Here is a 22,973-nt window from a genome sequence, read left to right on the forward strand (position 1 = left end):
GTATGAAACTATCATTTATGCTTCTGGATTATATTATTAACATTTTGGATAACACTTTCTGATCCATCATCAGAATAAGAGAAAGAATCACACAGTCGAATCCAGAAGCGTAAATGATATTTGGGGAGCGTTTAATTCCTGTAACTTTTAAGATGTTCATGGGGAATGGAGCCCATTATTTGGCTCTCTCTATGTTTGGGAAGCTTGACTGTTAGCTTTAGAGGCAGGGACTTACTTGGGTAAAGGGCATCGGAAAGGAAATAAAAACAAATCTGTAGCAGCGCAGAGTTGTTGAGAAAGATACTGGTGCCGCCTAACATTTGCTGTGAAAATCCTCTGTGTGGTGTCAGAGTTTTCTGAACTTGTTCTTTTTATATCAGCCTACATTTGTCTGGTGTGAGGTATAGAGTTCGAAGCTGTTTAGCTACAGGCTCCTTAGGCTGTTGATTCAAGAACAAAACATGCATATATTATTTGATTTCACCCAGGCTGTCTGCTCCATTAGACGCTCTGAGCCAGCATTGGAATCAATAATCTAGTAAATAGTTCATATTTTATTAGGGAGTGTGCAGTATTGAAAGAGATGTATCCACTGTGGCCGATCACATTATTGTGAATGAAAAGAGGAGAAAAAATTCCATGCTTGCACAGAAAAATAAAATTCATTCATGGGCGCTTTTGAATGTGAAATGTCTGTGTTTTGCCTAGATTTTTGGAATTCTCGACCTTGTTTGTTTGTATGATAAGTTTTTGTGCCGTCTCGGACAGTAATCTCCACGAGTAATAAATATATCATAAATTATGGGTGTTATAGTTATTAATGATTAAATGTTTTAAGAAATGAAATGTCAGGTATAAAAGTATATAATTTGAAAGGCAGGCATTCGATGCTAGCATAAACCCATTTATAAGGATATATAATTCTAGGATAAAGGAATATTTTGAAGGATGAAGGGATTTGATTCAAAGACGTGTAATTCTAGAGCAAAGGTATATCTTGAAGCGTATGGCCTTAAGGATATTTAATTCTAGGATAAAAGTATTGAAGGCATGTCTAAAGGTATATATTGAAGGGATAAGGTTTTCTAGTTGATAAGGGCATTTTGATTTAGCATAAATGATATTTGATTCTAGTAAAAAGTATCTAATTTAATCTCTAATTTAGGATTAAGGATTAAGAAATAAAGGTACTTCAGCTATATAATGGTATTTAAGGATTAAGAAATAAAGGTACTTCAGCTATAATGGTATTTAATTTTAGGATAGAGGAATTTAATTTGAAGGAATAAGAGTGTTTAATTTTAGGACACAACTATTTAAAGTTAAAGGTGTTAAATTCTAAGATAATAGAAAAGTAATAAGTTTATTGTCTTATTGAATTCTACATTTTTGAGATTAAAAATAGTTTTATATTTGTATCAACTTAGCATTCAAATCAAAATAGTCTAACTTTTTAGAAGGTGGAATTCACAATTGATTTTGGTACAAAGTGTACTTGTGCTTAACTATTCACTCAACCATGAATGATTTGACGTAAAAGGTTGGTAATAGGAGGTAAGTTTGATGGAGAAGGAATAACTTTATTGTCTCATTGAATTTCACATTTTGAAATGTAATATAGTTTTGTGTTTATATGTACTTGCATTAAAATTAAAATAGTCCTACATTTTTCAAAGCTAGATTTTGCAATTGGTTTTGATACAAAGTGCATCAATCTTTCTTATCCACTCAACATTGCATTTGGTTGGATGTCAAAGGTTAGTAGCATTTAAGTATACACAGGGGGATTGTCAAAGTACAAGGGTTGTGTCCTCTTAGGTCAACCCCTATAATTCAAGGAAATCAATCTTTTACATGTAAGTTTTGTAGAATGATTGTGCAAATTCAAGTTCCTATTAATGTACCAATATAAGTATTCCTAATATGTTTAGTGAGTATTCAATCCAATGAAGTTTGGATGATGAAATGAATTCACACTAAATATTTTTATTACAAGTACATGGCCATGAATCATAACAAACTTGTACCAATTTGGCCCATGTCAACAAAGAAATGGGTTGGAGTTGACTTAGATTTGAATTTTTAGGGGTCAATTTTGTAAGAGTGAAATTAGTCTCATACTTGTAGTATTACTTAGCAATGGAAATAGTAATATCTAAGTAGAGAATAATGTGTGGATGTTTGTCACAACCCATTTTATGTTTTTGTAAGACAAATCAATCGATCTTTCTGTTGCTAGCTAGATCCCAGGTAAAACCATTTCCTCTTTTCTTATTTTGATTGAGGAATTTTAATTAAATAGTAAATAAATGTGTTAAATTAAAAATCTCTAAAATGACTAACAACTATGAATCTTGAATTTCATATAAACCAGAACATAAAGAAAAATTAAAATGTTAGTTACAATTCAAAATCAAAGAGTAACAGTTACTAATTTTATTGGGGGAGAAAATCAATATTTTTGGGAAGGGGTGTAGTGGGAAATCAATTTTTTTTTCCAGCTTAAAATTTGAAACTTCTCTCCTCAACCGTAGAGGAAATGGAATTCCCAGGTCCCTTCTATAATCTTTTTTTGCCTTATTGTCCACCACCGTTGCTCATTTCCCCAACTTGGTGATGCTCTTGCAATCACCGATCCCAAAGAAGTGCACCTAGGGCCCATTTGTTTGCCAAAATTAGATTTGGGAGTTGGAATTAGATCTTTTGGATTTGTTTTCATTTTGGAATTTGAAATTCAAATTATGATTTTTAGAATTTTGTTTGGGACCATTTGGTTCACCAAGAATTCATAATGAGAATAACATTTCTCGTGTTTAGGTGCACATTTTTGGAATTGGAATTACAACATGAACATAGAAGTCCAAACTCGTGAACAAAATAGTCCAATAAGGGCTCAAAGGTCGTGGGCACAATGATTAGTGAGGTCATGGATACAATGACTAGAGCAAATTTGTGCACTCACAAACATAATAGTTCAATAGGAACACAATGACCATGGACACAATGACTAGTAAGGAGTTGAAGCACAAAATTATTAACCTAAACGTTATCATAAATATTCAAATCTACAAACTTAGTAGAAAAGCACACAAACATTACTTGCAGTTACAATAATATAACAAGAATTTGAATTATAATGACAACAACAACAATGCCATCAAATGTTTTCCAAATTATCTTACCTTCCCTATGAATCCCCTTTGAGTAATTTTAAAAAATATGAAATTATATTACCTACAACCGACCCCTCAAAATTATATTGAATTAATTTTCCCCAACTGGCCCCTGAGATTCATATTTAATAAAAATTAGAAAATAAATGTGAAAGCTACCTAAATAAAACAAAGACTTTTGTTCCTTTCAACAACTACCTAAGATAAACTCGATGAGACAAAAACCATCCAAATGTATGAGGTGTTTTACAAGAACTTGATAAGCCATTGGCATTGATAGCCTGAATTTTCACTTGGAAAGAATTTTGAGAAGACCTTGTGAAAATCAGGTAGAAATTGCTATTCATGCCTAGGGTTTCTAAAAAGTTGTGTTAACCCTCAAAAAAACCCTAGGGAATTTTTTTTTTCTTTATGTCGATTGAAGTTCATTCGAAATTGACTTGCATTTTAAAATAAGGATATGTGAAAAATCTTATTTATATATTTATATCCCTATGTTTTAGAGCTAATATTTCATAACCTTTTAAGTCACGATGTTGCAAAGTCTCTTTAATCGCAACATTGCTTTGTTTCACTCGCTAACCATGTTCAAGGTTGCGAGGAGATGAAATGGTCTATTCTTAGCCCAACATAGTTTCACAACAGTTACTGTCAACTTTCAAGTTAGAGGTGCAAAATGGCGAAATAATGAAAGCACAAATTGCAAGTCATCTTTGTCTTAAGAGAATTCAAGTCACGATGTTGTGATTAAGAGAAAGGGGTTAGTTTTAAATAGCCATCACAAGGTCCCAGGCCAAAAAGCATTGAGTATATTTTAAGTTGCGACTATGTGAATAGAAGGAAACAATTAACAAGTGAATCGACGCATGATCACAAATGGTTAGAGAAAATGTGAATGCAGAGTTGCGAGGATGCGAAAGACAACAATGGTTAAATTTTTAAGAGTGGCACATCTTCACAAATGGTTAAAGGAAACCTTAGGTTAAAGTAGCGAGGTCGCGAAAGCCTATGATCGTGCCTTCATAGGGTTACTTGTTGAGTTAAGAGTTTAAGTTGCGAAATGACGGTAAGAAAGAGAACAATCAAGTTAGAGGGTTATCGCATGATCGCACAGTTAAACCATGAAGAAGGATTATAAGATGCAAAACTGCGAAAGATATATGACAGTTAGAAGAAATGCTTATCACTCTTTTGCAAGGGTTTGAAGCAAAGTGACATATTAAGTTGTGATGGGGCGATCAAGTAGTTAAGTTGTAGACTGTCACAACATCGCTAAGGTTTGTGATTGACTCAGGGTCAAAGTTGCAAATTGGCGAATGCTTTAGATCACATTGTTGCAAGGTTTAGCTGCAGTTACAATGTTAAAGTTGCGAACTTGCGAAATGGACTCAAAGCAGTTAAAGATTAAGGTTAGCACAAGGTCTCAAGGTTTTCAATCATAGTTAAAATCTTTGCTGCAATGTTACAAAAAGGGGGTAATGGTCAAACAAAGCAACAATCACATCTTCACGGGTAAACAGATACTGCTAGAATATTGAGTTGCGACATTGCAAAGGATGAAGTAGTAGTCAAAGAAAATGCTAGGCATAACATCACACAGTTTAAGTATACATCACGTCTGGCAGTTGCGATGGAGCGATAAGGTAAATATGTGGAGCATCGCAACATCACAAGTAGGAAAGATGTTAAGGGCTAAATGGTGGCAAAGATGAAAAGTAAGGAATAAGAGGTTATCGTCTGATTGTAGCAGTCAGGGAAATAAAGTGGTAAAGGGATGTGAAGTAGGGACACGCATAAAACAAGGTGTTCACAATTTTGCAAGCTAGATTCAAATAGTTGAAGAATTAGATGTGAGGTTGTGAAAAGGTGAAGATAACCTTATTTGCATGGTCGCAACTAGAAACAAGAAAAGAGAAGAAATTGTGGCAAAGGGGCGATAAAATGGTCATCACATCATCACAACTCTCAATTGTGAAAGCATAATACGGTATTCAACAACCATGTATGAGCTGGATAAAAAGGGGATGAGTTGGATGTATGAAATATGAAAAAGCATAGATTTTGCTAGCTTTTTGAGGAATGATAGGTTTTGAAGGATGCCAATTTTAAATGCCATCAATACCATGCTCCTGTTGCAGAGATAGATAAATTTTGGAAGATAGAGAAGTTTTCATTACCAATTTTCATAATTTTTTGAGTTTTCTGAGTGAGTTTCAAGTTGTAGAGTGTTTTTCAGTGATTGTTCAGCTCACAACATACATAATTGACAAAATTGTTTGAAGAAATGGCTCATAATGAGGGTGAATTGATTGCACAAGCAATTTTTCAAGAATCAACTTCACAGACAAAAACCCCTAGCTCGTTTATTGAAGAATGGATACACATCCTTCTTGGTTCTATCAATGCACAAGCTGCAAATGATCATGCCTTCAAAGATCCACATGTTTTCTTTTGAGATGCAGAGGTCCCAAGCATAAATGAATATGAATATTTTTGGTTCTTCTATAAAAATAGAGCAGAGAAAGTTCTGGTTTGCAAAGTTGGAAACTTGGGTAAGTTGATCATGCTTGAGGTATTTGTGGATGTTGACTTGGTGAAGGCTCTTATCAAATGCTAGAATCCAATGAGCAAGCCATTCCACAAGTTAGATAGAAGCATTTTCCTGGCCCTAGATAAAGAGACATTCATCAAGGCATTTTACCTAGGAGGCCCAATGACATTGCCTATTGATGTGGATGAGCTAACTGAGAATTTCGAAAAAATAAGAATTTCTACATGGGTAGGGCAATGATAAGACATATCCAAAGAAGAAGTAAGTGGAGAAATCATGCCTCTTGAATTCTTCCAGAGGTATTTCCAAAATATTGTCTATGGCTTGAACAAGGTCCTAGGTTCAGATGAAACCATAAATGCCCTAGGAGGACATTATGTCATGGCTTTGAATGTTCAAGATCCCAACACCAATGTTGGATATGATTATTTAGCATATATCATTGATAAGATACATGAGGAGATCATTGTTTCTCAACAAGGATAGTTGGAAAATTTTAGATTCCCACATTATTCAATGATCATGCATTTGATCCTGTTCAAGAATGTTGAAACATTTGATCAAAGTTTCTTCGAGTTTGCACAAGAATGGGGAGAAAGATTACCAGTACAAAGATGGACACGGGTATGCCAAAGGTTCTACCCCTATTCAAATTTCATTTCTTTTTATAATGATTTTGGTCATCTTGTTTTAATGATGATAGGGTTAGTAAATGAAAGAATCCCTAGAAATTTTTATAAAGGTTGTTAAACCTAAAATGTGCTTTGATGCTAGTAAACAATTAACTCATGACTAGGGCAGTGTCTTTTTGTTTGAAGAGTATACTGTTATTAGGATTTTTGGATGCCCTCAACCACCCCACATTTTCCCCAAATATGTTCCTAGGAGACTAGGGTTTGTAGAAGTGTTCTAGCAACTGATTTCAATGAATAGAGAATACCTAGGTAAACTTGTCAAGAAGGGAACATTCTTTTGTAGATGCACCAAGGTAGGGGGCTTTGAGATAAGAAATAATGCCATTGAGGAAACTGATGCCTATCTAAGAGGCTATAAATTACCACCTAGGCCAGCTAGAACATATGACCCTTATAATGTAATCATAAATACCTTGAAGACTATGAGAGGATATAACCTACCCCCCCTACAAAACCTATGTGGGAAGAGGATGCCATTATTGACAGGTTAAATGAGGATGTTTGTAGGGAGAGGATGATTAAATATTAGGGATATTGTTAGTTTTGAACAAGAGATGAGAAAAGAAGATCCATCCTTCGAGGGATTCTATTGTGTAGAAGACTATTGGTCAAAATTGGAAAAGTTTATGGAAAACTTTGATGAAATGGTAGCACAAGTCCCTGAAGCAATAAGGAAAAGGGTTGACCTTGAATATTCAGATGATGGCATAGGTGTTGAAGTCACTGATGATGAAGAAGATCAGCCTGAGATATCAGAGTGGGCAGAGCAAAGAATTAAGAGACAAAAGATGGTGGAAGTGCCATAGAAAGCTCAACAAAAATCCCTCCAAATTCTGTGGAAGGCCAGTCAATATTTTGATGATATTAGAAGGAGATTTTTGGTATCTCAGGCATCTGAGGATGAACAAAAGGCCAAGAAATTGTAGTTGTAAGCCCAAATGATTGATGATAGAATCATAGAAGCAACTAAGTTTATGAGTGATGATCATTTTATCAAAATTGAAGAGATTAAAAGCTTCCTTTTCAAATTAAAGAAAAATGAGTTGTCTCTATAGATGAAGCTAGGGGACTTCAGTGAGATAGTTGCTGAACTTGTTCAGAAATTGCAAGAATATGACTCTGCCAGTGAGACCCTCATTGTGGAAGAAGCAAGGGACCTAGTAAGAAGAAGTGGAATGATTGTCTTCCAAGGAGGGGACATATGCTCTTCTTTCCTACTGGACCAAATGAGAAGACAAGATAAGTCTATCTCATTTGAGGATGAAAATTAGCTCAAAGAGCTAAGAGGGTCTGGATATAATATTGATGCCCAGATAATGGCAATATAGAGTTTTTCTCCAGAGGATCAGAAGTTGGCTTTGATAGAAATCAAGGAATCCCCAAGAGGGGATATTATCTTATGGAATGTACACTCTACCTCTAGCAACCAAATTTATGGGATGCACACCTCAGTGGCTCTATTGGGTAGAATAAGATGGATACCCTTCAAACACATCTAGAGGGAGCTTATGAGAGATTTATCAGAACCAGGAGGAGCTATGAGGAAGAAATGAAGAAGACTATATTGGAGCAGAAGACCCTCAAGCTGGAAAATGAGGTAGCAACATTGAAGAACATTGTCATATTAGTTATAGAGATGAAAGACCAAGCTATCCAGACAGAGGGCCAAGTACTTGAAACAAGGGAATCATCAGGTCAAGTAATGGAAGTTGATGAAGAGGACTTGGAATCAGGGAAGGAAATTCAAATCATAACTATTAAGAACTTGTTGATTCACAAGATAAATACCTTGAAACTGATCTCACATAATTTGCATAGTAACTACCTTGTGTTGCAAGGAGCCGAGTATAGATGGTTAGAGGTTGTTGCCCTATCATCTCCACTTTTCACTACATGGGGTCCATATACTTCATTTTAAATTAATTTGGTACCTATATTGGCACAAAAGAAAGATCTACCAAAGGTAATTATCATAAATACTAGGAAATTGATAAACAAGGTGATGGATTTCAATGGTTTCTTCAATGGTAAGTTGCAGCGGATACAAAATAAAATGAAGATAATTGCCATGGGGACACCAAATTTTGTACCTACAATTTTGGAGAATGGCGAAAAAGTTAAGGATTGGGCAAAACGGTCAGTGTCTTTTGATAGTATTTTGGATCATCCTAGATTCCTAGCTTATTGCAATGATTGAGGCAGGTGTAGTAGTAGTATATGATTTAATTGACATGCTTTATAGGCTAGAAACAAAGATGTCTAAAATAACTGTAGAGGTGAAGGCAATAATTGATTCCAAATGGAGAAAAGGCCTTGAAGAATTGGATGTAGTTAGGGATGCCACCTGGCCTGACATAGATTTAGATATTGCCATATGGGAAGTCATTGTAGATATCAAAGCCCTACCATTTGGTGACAGTGATTAAGTAGTGCAGTTATGTAGTTAGATTCAGTTAGAGGCAAAAGAGCAAGAGGAAAGCCAAAGAAAGTGATAGGAGCATGAAGACAAACAAATTCATGTTGGAGACACCTACTGAGAATGCCACCTGTCAATTGTGTAACTGCATCCATAATTTTGAACAAAGTGGAAAGAATGTTTGTCATGTAACAAAAGTAAAATATCTTTGTATTTTGTGTTCAATAGTTTTTTGACAGGTGTGCTTCCATCTGAAGCTTGTTGCAATCCTTCCTATAAAAGGATTTCCAAGATGCAGAGGTCCGAAATCTATGTAATTTTCAGTGTTATGCTATTTTGCATTCAGTCCAATCAAATTTTGTGTAATTAGTGTGTGATGTATTCATTTTGAAAAATCTGAGAATATAAGTAAACATAGAATTACAATTTGTCATATCTTGAGTTTTGTTTAAGTACTACACCAATATTGCATGATTTTCAAGGAGAATTAATACAAAAGGAATGCTCTGCAATATCTGTGTCTTTGAATTTTGTCTCAATTTCCACGTGTCTGTAATTTTGAGATTTAATGAACAAGGTTCTTTCATTTTAATGCAACTTGGATAGGTTGTATATCTTTTCATTGATTGCTTTTAATTCAAGGAGTTAAGTAATTTCTTTCACTGAATTGATAGGGTTTCTAGATATTTGGGAGGGATACTCATAAGAATAAAATTTAAAGATCACTGCTGATAAAATTAATTGTAAGGAAATTGATTAGCTCAAGGGTTTGCTAGGTAGACTCTGTACAACAACGAATAAGGCACTAATCGATGATTCAGATGCAAACTGTTAAAGATCATGTGGTTGCACAAAGAACAATTATAAAATCAAATCAATTCTATCTTATTGTTTGAAGAAATAAACTATTGGTCGCCACTTATTGAAAATGGTTCTCTGTGTGTTATGTGTTAGGTGCTGTAATCAAGAATTACTTGCAAATCTAAGAAGAATTGTGACCATTTCTGCTATAGGGAATATATTTGAAGAAAATAATGTTAGTGGGTAAATTGTAAAGAAAGTATCAAATATCCACTCATTCCATCCGTGAGGTGCACCTACCTTGGTCTTGCAGAACCAAAAGTATAGAGAATCCATTTGATTTTGTCAATGTTGGTCCAGATTTGGAGAAGTTTCAATTGAATATAAGAAGTAGCTAACCCTTAGATTGTTCTTAACTTCAAAACCTTGGTATTAGGTCTTTCGTTACCTAGTAGTTTTGAAACACTAACATGCATAATGACTATATAGTAATAGATTGAAGTAGACTCCATGAATTCAAGTGCACATATTTTTTTTTTTCTGCTTATTCCTAAAGAGAAACACATAGAATCTGTATATCCAAAAGATGGAGGAAGTAACATAAGTGATGACAAAGTTGGATCTCATGGTGGTCGAGATCGAAGGCACAATCAAGATTTTATAGAGGAGAAAATGCATACATTGCAAGGGGAAAAATTAGGTGGACATCAAATTTTTTCTATTTCAGTTAATTCTCCAATGCTTGTTTTTGTCAAATTGGAATTAGAATGGGAATTCAACCAATTCCACCTATTTAGTCGAAAGATTGAAGTCTGGTTTTGTGGGGTAAATGGGGATACCGAGTTCTATTTTTTTCTAATTCCAATTTTGATTTTGTGCACCTCAACACTAGATTAGAATTTATTGACAATTACAAATACCAATTCCTCTCCAATTTCGACAACCAAATGCGTCCACAGAGTAATTGCCAGCAAATGAAGGTATCTATATAGGATTTTTAGTTTGGGTCTGTGCCACAAGGATGATCCAAACTGGTATACTCTTTCTCACATAGATGACCCAGTTGGGGTTAGGTGCAGCTATATTTTCAATCGAAATACCAATTTCCATGGCGTTAAGCTTTGCTCCAAGATGTGGTGTCTGATGCAAGGAGTATGAAAACTAGGGCCAAAAGCTCACCCAACTACCGTACAACCTCGTAGAAGAAAAACTACCAAGAGATAACACCAGGAAGGAGAGAATAATAGATCTTTTATTTATTCGTCAAGTTTTCATCATACATGCCTAGTTGTGAGGCCTTCCAAGTTACAACCAATACAAGATCCAAATACACAAAAAATAACCTCCAGCATGCGAGATCTATGATCTCTTCCTCTAATTATCACTACTTATCCTCTCTCCAAACCTATACCAAGATCCTCTATTTATACTGGCAAAAATGGCTTACATAAGTTTCTATATCATCACATTGAAGAAGGTTGACCAAATAAAGGTCAACAAGCATCCCAATGATCAATCCAATACATTAAATCATAATATAGAATTAAATACAAAGGTTGTCTCTCAAATACGAAGTAGACAGACAACTCAGTGAGAGAAGAATGAGACATCAGCAAACAACAACCATAAAGAGTCACTGAGGCACTCACTGAACACAAAACACAAAACACTTGATGCACAAGGAACCCAAGCCACTCTGTGAACAAAGACGAAAACACATCCACCAAGCCAACAATAAAGAAATTATTGAATAGGTTCATAGGAATAATTGAACACATATCTACTGAGTAGGATAATATTGAAACCCAAGATGCTTCTATATCATATAACAGAGGTTGAAAAGACATGATTCTCTTGAATTGTGAGTATGCCACAATCTGAGGTAAATCCTACTCAGATTGAGAAATCCACATAGCATCTTCAATTGGGATGTTCTTCCACTTTACCAAATATTCAAAATAATTATTATTTTTATGTACTCTTACCAGCTTTGTGATCCAAAATATGTTCCTTCTCTTCAGTATGCTTGTTGTGTTAGGATTAAACCACATACAGAAATAACAATTACATGCAAATACAACCAATAACAGAAAATAATAGATCACATAGAAAAGAACACAAGGCACCAAGGTTTAACGTGGTTCACCCAATCCCTAGGCTATGTTCACCAAACAACAAGCCTAATATTTTTATGATCTAGTGATTACAACCTGATTACAATCCGTAATCCCTTATAGCTCAATACTAGTGCAAGAACCAATTTCGCATCACACCTTATGAAACAATCTCTAACCCTAAGCCCTTTTATACAAGTATTTAAACCACTTTAGGGTTATAATTAATAATTACATGTCAGCCCAAAATTCTGATAAAATAGGGCCCAACTTTTTTTTTTTGGGTAATGCCCCAAACCCCAAAGAATTAATGAAGTATGTACAATACTTTCCTAATTAGTCACCACAATCTAACAATCTCCCACTTGGAGACTAATCAGGCTCCACACTAAACAACAATCTCCCACTTGGAGACTGATCCTGTAGCAATACCACTACCACATGGGGCTCCCACTGGATCAAACCACCCTGGACTCTACTGTTCTTGTATTCATATTTAGTCTAGAAGACCAATCGAAGCTGAAAAGGAGTTCAACTTCTCCCTTGTTACTACCTTTGTCAACATATCTGCTAGATTGTCATTGGCATGTATCTTTTCCAACTTTAACTGTTCATCCTCCAAAACTAACGGAATGAAATGGTACGACAATTGTATGTGTTTGGTCTTTGAATGCAGAGTTGAATTCTTCGCAAGATGAATGACACTCTGACTATCTGTGAACAAATAATTATCCTTCTAAGGATGTTCCAATTCTTGCAAGAAGAATTGAAGCCATATCATCTCTTTGGCTGCCTCTGTAGCAGCTACATACTCTACCTCTATAGTGGATAAAACATTAACCTTTTGTAACTTAAAAATCTAGCTCACGCCTGCCCCACCAACAATAAAGACATAACTTATAGTACTCCACCTGGTATCAATTATCCCCTGCCAAATCTGAGTCAACATAGCCCTATAAATCAGTAGTAGAGCCCCCAAAGTGTAGACACTTATTGGATGTTCCTCTCAAATATCTGAGAATCCATTTGACTGCATTCCAATGCTCAATTCTTAGATGAATCATATACCTATTAACAACTCCCACTGCATGTGCAATATCTATCCTAGTACATACCATAGCATACATCAAGCTTCCTACAGCTAAAGCATAGGGTACCTTGGACATCTTCTCCTCCTCTTCTTGTGTCTTGGGACACATCTCCTTAGTCAATTTCAAAAGACCAGGTAAAGGTGTGCTGTCAGCTTTAGCATTCTCCATAGAGAAGCATTACAACACCTTCTGAACATAATCAGCCTGAAATAGCATCAATGTTCTATTTTTCCTATCTCTGCAAATCTTCATACCAAGGATTTGTTTTGCTGCCCCCAAATCCTTCATAGAAAATGCATGTGCTAATTGGCTTTTTAGCCCCTTAATGTGATCCATGTTAAACCTAGCTACAAGCATATCATCAACATATAAACATAAAATAATGTAGCTATCATCATCCAACCTCTTAAAGTAGACACAATGATCTGAATGACACCTACTGTAACCATGCTCATGCATAAAACTGTCAAATTTCAGATACCATTATTGAGGTGCTTGCTTCAAGCCATATAAAATTTTCTTCAATTTGCACACTAAGTTCTCCTTACCTTTGACCACAAATCCCTGTGGTTGAGCCATATATATCTCTTCATCCAAATCACCATGAAGGAAGTCTGTTTTAACATCTAGCTACTCTAAATGCAAATCTTTAGTAGCCACTAGAATTAAAACAGTATAAATAAAAGTCATTTTAATAGTACAAGAAAATATCTCATCAAAATCAATTCTCTTTTTCTATGCAAATCCTTTTACAACTAACTTGGCTTTAAATCTTTTTGTACCTCCATGCTCTTCTTTTAACCTATAAACCCACTTATTCTATAAAGCCTTTTTACCTATAACAACTTGCACAAATCCCATGTCTTATTCTTTAGCAAAGAGTCCATTTCATCTTTCATTGTAGACTCCCACTGAATCTTAGTATCCACCTACATAGCTTCATCATAACTTTTAGGTTCACCAACATCAGTAAGTAAAATAGAATACAAAGAGGGAGAAAATCTTCGTGGATGTCTAATTTTCCTTGTTGACTGTCTAACATTCACTAGTGTGTGTGGTATTTTTTGTTGTGGTTGTTGCACATCATGAAGAATGGTTGGAACATCAGCTTTTGAAATATCGTCCAACACTACATAATCATCTTCTTTCTTCTCATGTTGCTGCAATAGATCTTTGTACAACACTTTTTCATTGAATATGACATCCATGCTTCTTACAATTTTTTAATTTTTAAAATCTCAAAGCCTATAGCCAAATTTATTAATGCCATATCCAACAAATATACATTTCTTTGATTTAGCTTCCAGCTTGGTTCTATTTTCAGAGTCTATGTGAGAAAATGCTTCACAACTGAAGGTTTTGAGAAAATAATAACTCACCTTCTTACTAGTCTATGCCTCCTCTGGAATACCATAGCCCAAAGGAGTAGAGGGACCTCTATTAATCAAATATACAACAATGTTGACAGCCTCGACCACATGTGTAAGGGCAACCCAACATGCAACTTCATGCTCCTTGCACGTTTTATTATAATCATGTTCATGTGTTCAGCCACTCCATTTTTCCTTTGGAGTCCTTGGAATAGTTTTATATCTACGAATACCATTAGTGGAGCAATAATCTTCAAATTCATGACTGCAATACTCACCACCATTATCAGATTTGAGACATTTTAATTTTTTACTAGTCTCATTTTCAACCAAGCATTTCTATTTCTTAAAAATTTGAAATACATCAAATTTCTGTCTAAGAAAATAAACCCATACTTTTCTAGTTGCATCATCAATAAATGTAATATAGTAATGAGAGCCACCAAGGGAAGATACCTAAGCCAGTCCCCATACATCGGTATGCACAAGCTCTAATTTCTCCCTTTTATTTTCCTTCCCAGTCTTTGCAAAACTCACTCTCTTTTATTTTCCATACACACAACTTTCACATAAATCCATATTAACACATTTTAGACTTGGTAAAAATTTCTTTGAATGAAGTACTTTTATACCTTTTTCACTCATGTGCCCAAGTCTGTTGTGCCACAACGCTATATCAGAATCTACAACAACTATTTGTTCTCCTTGCTCAACTGCAACAATTGTTCCTGAACATTCATTTTTCTCTGAGACAATTAAAGTAGAAGGAACAATATGACCTGTACAAAGATATAAGGTGCCTACTTTCACACCTTTTACTACTACAAGGGAACCTTTTGAAACCTTCCAATTTTTATCGTTAAAAGTAACTACACAACCCTCATCACCGAGTTGCCCTGCTGAAATTAAATTCCTACTTAACCTTGGGACATGTCTTACCTTATGTAGAAGCCAATGATTCCCATTCTGCAACTTAATCTTAATTTTTCCCTTTCTAACAATCTGACAGGGTTCATTATCCCCCAAATAAATAAGCCCAAAATCCCCTTGGACATAATCAATGAAATAACCTTTATGAGGTGTAGCATGAAATGAAGCAGCAAAATCTAAAACCCATGAATCATCAACACTTTCTAAAGATAGAAGCAAAGCATCATCTTTGGATTTTTTACTTACCACATTTGTCTCCTTGTCTCCATTTGATTTATCTCCTTCATTTTTCTTTCGATTCTAGCAATCTTTCTTTTTGTGCCTTGGTTTCCCACAGTATCAACAGTTGTTCGGTCCTCTCGATTGAGACCTCCTCCCCTTTGACTTTCCTCTTGATTTCTCATGATTTTCAGAATTACCTGATCTCTCAGTCATTCTACCCCTGCTTTGTGCATTTAAAACACTTCTTGATGTAGATCCACCTGAGGTTTTCCTATGAGTTTTCTAATTCAAAATAACACCGATCACATCATCATATTTTAGGGTACTAGATCCAGGAATAGAATTACTCACAGCCATTACCAAACCATTCCAGCTTTCAAGCAAAGAACGCAAAATCAAGAGAGCTCTAATTTCTTCTTCAAAATTGATACCCACTGAAGATAACTAACTAGTAATAGTATTAAACTCATTTAAATGATCTGTAACAGATCCACCTTTTTCCATTTTCATATTAAATAAACACTTCATGAGAAATACCTTGTTTGAAGTGGAGGGCTTTTCATATAGTGTCATTGGGATTTTCATCAATTCTTTTGTCGTCTTTGCTTTTGTAATATTAAATGCCATTGATGGTGCTAGGCATAACCGAATGCTTCCAAGTGCTTTTCTATCCAAAAGATCTCATTCATCATTTGACATAGATCCCTAATTCTTGGCTTTGCCTTCCAACGGCTTCCATAAATCCTTCTGATACAGATAGTCTTCCATTTGCATCTTCCATAATTGGAAGTTCTACCCATTAAACCTATCAACCCTCAACTTACCCTTATCTGCCATTGCTCCCACTAAACCATGAGACTTTCGTGCAAAGGATAACTGAAAAACAACTAGGCTCTGATACCACTTGTTAGGATTAAACTATAGACAGAAATAACAGTTACATGGAAATATAACCAATAACAAAAAATAATAGATCACACAAAAAAAAACACAAGGCACCAAGATTTAACATGGTTCACCCAATCCCTGGGCTATGTCCACCAAACAGTAAGTCCAATATTTTTATGATCCAGTGATTACAACCTGATTACAATATGTAATCCCTTACAACTCAATACTGCCACAAGAACCAATTTCGCATCACAACTTATGAAATAATCCCTAACCCTAAGCCCTTTTATACAAGTATTTAAACCACTTTAGGGTTATAAAGAATAATTACATGTCAGCTCAAAATCTCGATAAAATAGGGCCCATTTTTTTTTTTTTGGGGGCGATGCCCTGAACCCCAAAGAATTTATGAAGTATGTACAATACTTTCCTAATCAGTCACCACAATCTAACATCTTGGGATAATCACTTGGTACATGTCAACTCATCATCATATTCATGATACTTGTACAAATCAACAACATTGAATATAAGAGATATATCCACGTCGTCGGGTAACTCAACTTCATAAGCATTACCACTATCAAATTTCTTGAAGATTCTACAAAAACCAAACTTTTTTATCTTTAACTTACCATATGTCCCAACATGAAATCCACCTTTCTTTAAATGAACCATCACCTCATCACCAACTTCAAAAATCATCTCCTTGACTTCTCTACATTTTCTTTGTATTTTTGATTACTCCATTCCAACTTATGCTTCATTTCCTCATGCAAAGAATTCATAAATTCAACGTATTCATTACCCTTAGCACTCCGCTTTTCTTCACTAACTTTATTCCTCAAGTTTGATATACCTCTAGGTCACATTCTAGTAACAATCTCAAATGGTATTTTCCCAATACTTCTATTCACGTATGCAAACTCTTCTTGTACCAATACCAAATGCTAGTTACTCAGTTGATCTCCAACCAAACATCTTAACAAATTACCCAAGCTTTTATTCACAACCTCTATTTGTCTATTAGTCTATGGATAAAATGTACAACTAAACTTTAACTCAGTGTCCATCTTTTTTCACAAAGTCTTTCAGAAATAACTATCAAACTTATTGTCTCGGTTGGATACAATACTCCTCGATAATCCATGCAATCCAAAAACCTCTTTGAAGAAAAGTTCAACAACATATATTGAATCAGATGTATTCTTACAAAGTTTGAAATGTGTCATCTTAGAAAAATGATCAACAATAAAAAATATAGAATCATGCCCTCTTGTTGTCCTCGATAAGCCTAGGAAAAAAATCATACTGATATCACTCCAATGTTTCTTAGGACCTGAAATAGGTGTATACAATCCACTATTCTGACTTATTCTTTTTGTAGCTTGAGAAACTCCATAACTAGCTACAAACTTCTAAACATCTTTATACAATCGTGGCCAATAATACGTCTCCTTAAGAATATTCATTGTCTTATTAATACCAAAATGTCCATCCAATCCACGACTATGTTTTTCCTTAATCAAATTAACTCCCATAGATCCTCTCGGTATTTCCTTTGAACAACATACCTTCTTGAATGAAATAATTGTCATACTTACTTGGTTAATCTAGTATTAGTACTCTACACTCTAGCCATGCCTCATAAAAATTAAGGTCAGTTTCATACAAATTCTTCACTCATCAAAGCCAAGAACTTCAACCTTCATCTTGATTAACAAAGATCTTGTACTCAATGCATATGAAACTCTATTCGATACTCCACTCTTATGCTTTCTTCATCACAAATGTGAAATTGTGTAAGTACTGAACCCCTTTCATACACCTCTATTTCAACTTATGTTGACTTCCCAAATATTGTAAAGCCTTATGATCGGTGTACAAAACAAACTCCTTATGGATCAAATAATGTCTCCACTTCTTCGAAGCTTGAATAATATCATAGAACTCTTGATCATAAACACAACATTTCCTCTTAGCATCATTCAAATTCTCACCAAAGAAAGCAACAAGTTTTCCTTCCCGACTCAACATAACTCCAATTGCACTACTTGCATCATATTCCACATTAAATACCTCATTGAAATAAGACAACACCAACATAGGCAATTCAACAACCTTCTATTTCAAAGTCTAAAAACTCATACCATCTCCATGTGTCAAATTTAAATCATTTTTATCTCCCCTCATTTTCGATGTAATAGCATTACAAAATGAACTAAAATATCTGATGAACTTCCTATAAAAACTAGCTAAGCCATGAAATGATCTTAGCTCACTCACATTCTTAGGTGTAGGTTGTTAAAGAATTGCTTTAACCTTCTTAGGATCCATCTTCAAACCATCAACATAAGTTACAAATCTGAAATATGAAATTTCCTCTTTCATGAATGAACACTTCAAATTAATCAACAACTTCTCCTCTTTCATTCTCTGTAACATTTATCTAATATTCTCAAGATGTTCTTCCTTAGTCTTACTGAATATTAGAATAACATCCAAATAGACAATCACAAACTTACCCAATAATTTCTTCTAAACTTCATTCATCAAACTCATGAAAGTACTTAGTGCATTAGTCAAACTAAAAGGCATAACCAATCATTCATACATCCTTCTTTTGTCTTGAAAGTAGGCTTCTACTCATCACTTTTTCCAATTTTGGTATGATGATACCCACTCTTCAAGTCAATTTTTGTAAAATATCTTGCTCCACTCAAGAAATCCATTACATCATTCATCCTAGGCATAAGAAACCTATACTTCACTATTATCTTGTTAATAACTTTGGAATAAGTACACCTTCTCCACTCACCATTCTTTTTAGGTTCCAATACAACAGGTGCAACACATGGACTTAACTTTCTCTGATTAAACCTCTCTGCAATAATTCCTACACTTTCTTGTTAAATTATTCATTGTTGGTAGGTCTCAATCTATAAGGTGTCTTGTTCAATAAACTAGCTCTAGGAATTAGGTCCATAGAATGAATTATACTCGTTACTAGTTGTAAACCATTAGGTATAAACTCTAAATTAATCTTCTGATACTCGGTGAGAAACTTTTTAACTTTTGTTGGAACTCAGTCAATACTAGCATTACTCTGTGCACTAGGAATCACGACAAAACAAACCTTTATTTTTACATCCTTCACAAATTGATATTCATTAACCATGCAAACTTGTACTGTGGTTCAATGCTTTTTATCAAGTGCCTCTATCAGAGCTAACAATACTTGTCTTTTGTCATTTTCCCAAATAGTATATTGATTCAATCTACCATCATGCAATGCTTATCTATCATACTGCCAAGGTCTACCCAAAAGAATATGGCAGCAATTCGTAGGCATAATATCAACTATTGACAATTGGCTAATGTGGATATGTAATTGTTGTCATTTATGGCAACACATGATGTACATGCTTATTGTTGGAATTTACAAATGGGAAGATCTACTTCTGGGAGTGGGGGTGGGGGGGTGAATCAGAAGTAACTAACTTTATACTTTTAAAACTTTTAACTAAAATCATTCATATGCATCTATCATATCTAATTAACATAAAAGTAAAGACATGCATGAAAACAGATAACACAAGATTTGATCACCCAGAAACCCTCCAAAATGAGAAGGTAAAACTGGGGTGGGGATGACACTCACAAATTATCATTGTAGCAATATGTAACTGTTTAGGGTTACAAAGTTTGACCACTTCCAATGGTCTGCCCTATGAAAGACCTACCCTGTTAAAGGCTTTACACTCTATTAAAAGTGACCTGGTTAAAGGATTTACAAACACTCACTTGGAATGTTACCCTATTGAAAGGCTTACAACATAGTTGTTAAACCAACCTATCTCCATAGGATTTTCATTCTTAATACAATGGCTAAAGAGTATTAGAATGTGTTGACCCGATGACTTACAATCTTTAATTGTTGATCTAGATTCTTGTTCTACTCAGTCTGTTCTGATCCTTCCTGATCTGATATGTCTCTTCTTGAAGTGCTAATGGTCTATTCTAACCAACTGAATTTTGTAATGCTACTCTTTCTTCTCTAAGTCCTTAAACCCCTCTGAACTTCACTAGCATTCTTCCATACAACTCTTACTCTTGCATGAATTACTGGGTATTGTCCTCCTTTCAAAGGCTTCAAATACTTAGGCTTAGGTATGAATCTACGATCAGTATTCATCCTTCTTTTCCCGCTCAATTCTTTCACTTTTCCTATTGGCTACATGCTTTCTCCATTTTTCTTATTGGCTTCATGCTGATTTCATAGAAAATGTAAAAGATTTGATCTTATCTTTTAGATCCTTTGAGATTCATCCTGAGTCGGCTCAAAAATGGTTTACATTAGAGTTTGTGAAGGCACAAACTCATATGCTGATTCTGTGTTACTCGACACTTACCGATTGCTGATGCTCGACACATAAGATTTATGTCTCACTCGGCTCCTATAGTAATTTTGTCTCACTCAACATCTATACTTTTCTCAAAACCTATAGTGACTCGGCATCACTTACCATTTGGCACCTGAAGAATCTCTGGCTTGGTACACATTATAGCTCGACATTTGAATTATACTCGGCATCATCTTAGAAATTGGTTAAGTGTGTTGACACTCATTTGGCAAAACCAAACTGAGACCAACAATCTCCCTCTTTGACATGAGTGGCAAAAACACTTAACTAATCATTATGAATTTGATCTCTATGAGTATAATATATATCCTGTTTGGCATATGTACACAACTTCAAAAAAAATTGATCAAAATTTTGTAGAAGACTATATACCTTTAAAAACTTGTAACTCCCCCTGAGCTGATGTGCCATTTTTGTATCCAAAATTATTTATGTTGAATTTGTCTCATGTTGTTTCTATTTTCTGCCTTATCATTCCTTTACTTCTATTTCTGTCTGCTTTGTTTTTGCTCCCCCTTTCACACATCTCCTTGTAGTTTTTGTATCCTTTTGGCTATATCTCCTTATATCTCCTTAAAACTCAAAATTTTATTATTTCCCCCAAATTATTATATCTCCTCCTATTGGGTAGCTCCCCTTTGGGTTTATCTTATCTCAAAATGTATTTCTCCCCCATATCTACATAATGTATTATCTCCTATCTTTATTATATCTTCCCCTTTTTGAAACTTATGTCAAGGGCTCCTAAGAATGAATTGAATACTTAGCCAAAAATATTTTATTTACCTCCATTATTATCTTCAGAGAAGCATCCCAATTGTCTAAGGCAATTTTTAGTGTTTTGAGCTAGATGACTATCTCTGCTGCAAGATGTACCGTGCCTTCTAAGGTAGAAAGATTTGGATCTTTCTTCAAATTTTTTTTTGCATAGGTCATCTCTTTATGCAAAACTTTCATGTGTGGGGTTATTGCAGACTGTATCTGTATCAATTTGGCCTTAATATTAGCCTCTTCTGCTATTAGTATAGCTAACTCCTTTTGAGTGTGAAGCGTTGTGGCAAAATGCTTCTCACTTTGAGCTGGATCCTTGGGTAGCTGTGTGCTAGATATCTTAAGGTTCCTCTCCAAGCTCATTATTCTCTAGTTGGTCTCTTGTGTGAAAATTGAGGTATCACACAGTTTCGAGTACAATGAGAATATGTTCTCAAGTACTGTTTTCACCTTCTCAACTTTCTTAGCCAATTCTACTTGTGATAGTGCTATTTCACTAGATATCATCTTATTAACCTTCATTTGAAATTTCTTCTCAGACCACTCCAATAATTTGACATTGGTATCAAGGTCTTCATTTTGTACCTGGTCCACTATGTTGGACAGTTGCTCCATGATGGGCTTTTTTTCATCAGGTACTGACAAGCTGGATGCATCAAGGAAGATGCCTTTGATTTCTATTAGTGCTTGCCTCTGCCTATACTCATTCCTGAGTATCTCCTACTTCTTCTTCCTCTCTAGTACCTCTTGCACTTCACTTATATGAGTTAAGTTCATTGTCTTGTAGTCATAAATTGGTATGACTATTTCTTCATCAAGTGCAGGGTCTCCATAATGAAGTACCCTCGCTACCTTAGTGGAGCTCGAGCTTGGTGCTGATATCTGCAATGGTATTACATCAGTGCTTGGCTACTTAGTAGGAGTCCCTGTGGTAGGCAAATTAACCAAAGTTTGTATTGCCTCTTTCTCTCTCTCTCTCTTTAGGGGTTTTCTCCTCTTCCTTGGCTTCTTATCTTTACCTTGATTAATTATGGTGATTAGAGGAGGTGCACCTTGGCTTTGTGCTATAGGATTAGTGGTATCTTTTTGTCTTGTCTTCTTCTTAGCTTGCTTCTCAGTAGTTACTTTGACTGTAGTGTCAACCTTAGCAAATGTATCTTGTGTTGCTTACTCTTTTGGTTGATCACTTGTAGCTATAGGAGGTTGTGAAGGTGGTTCTTGTGAATTCACCTTCTCCTTGGTTATTTCAGCTACTACCTTTTGTAACTCTTCTACACTCACCAAAATTGGATTTGTGCACAAATGTGATTGCAAAGTTGTTTGGTGAAGGATCTTTCCGAGATCTTCTGTAATTAATGGATTAATATTGTGACTTGAGGTATCAGGGACATCTTTCAAAATTACTTTCTCTGCAGATGTAGGTGCTGCATGTGGAGGACTTGGTGGTGGCAATTGGGTGTCTTGGACACTTTATTCCTGTTATTGCTCTTCAGCTATTGCTTCATCACCTTTCTGCATTTCTTT

Source organism: Cupressus sempervirens, chromosome 10 (genome assembly GCF_028749045.1).
Source record: "Cupressus sempervirens isolate cs-2001-9-10 chromosome 10, ASM2874904v1, whole genome shotgun sequence".
Lineage (NCBI taxonomy): Eukaryota > Viridiplantae > Streptophyta > Pinopsida > Cupressales > Cupressaceae > Cupressus > Cupressus sempervirens.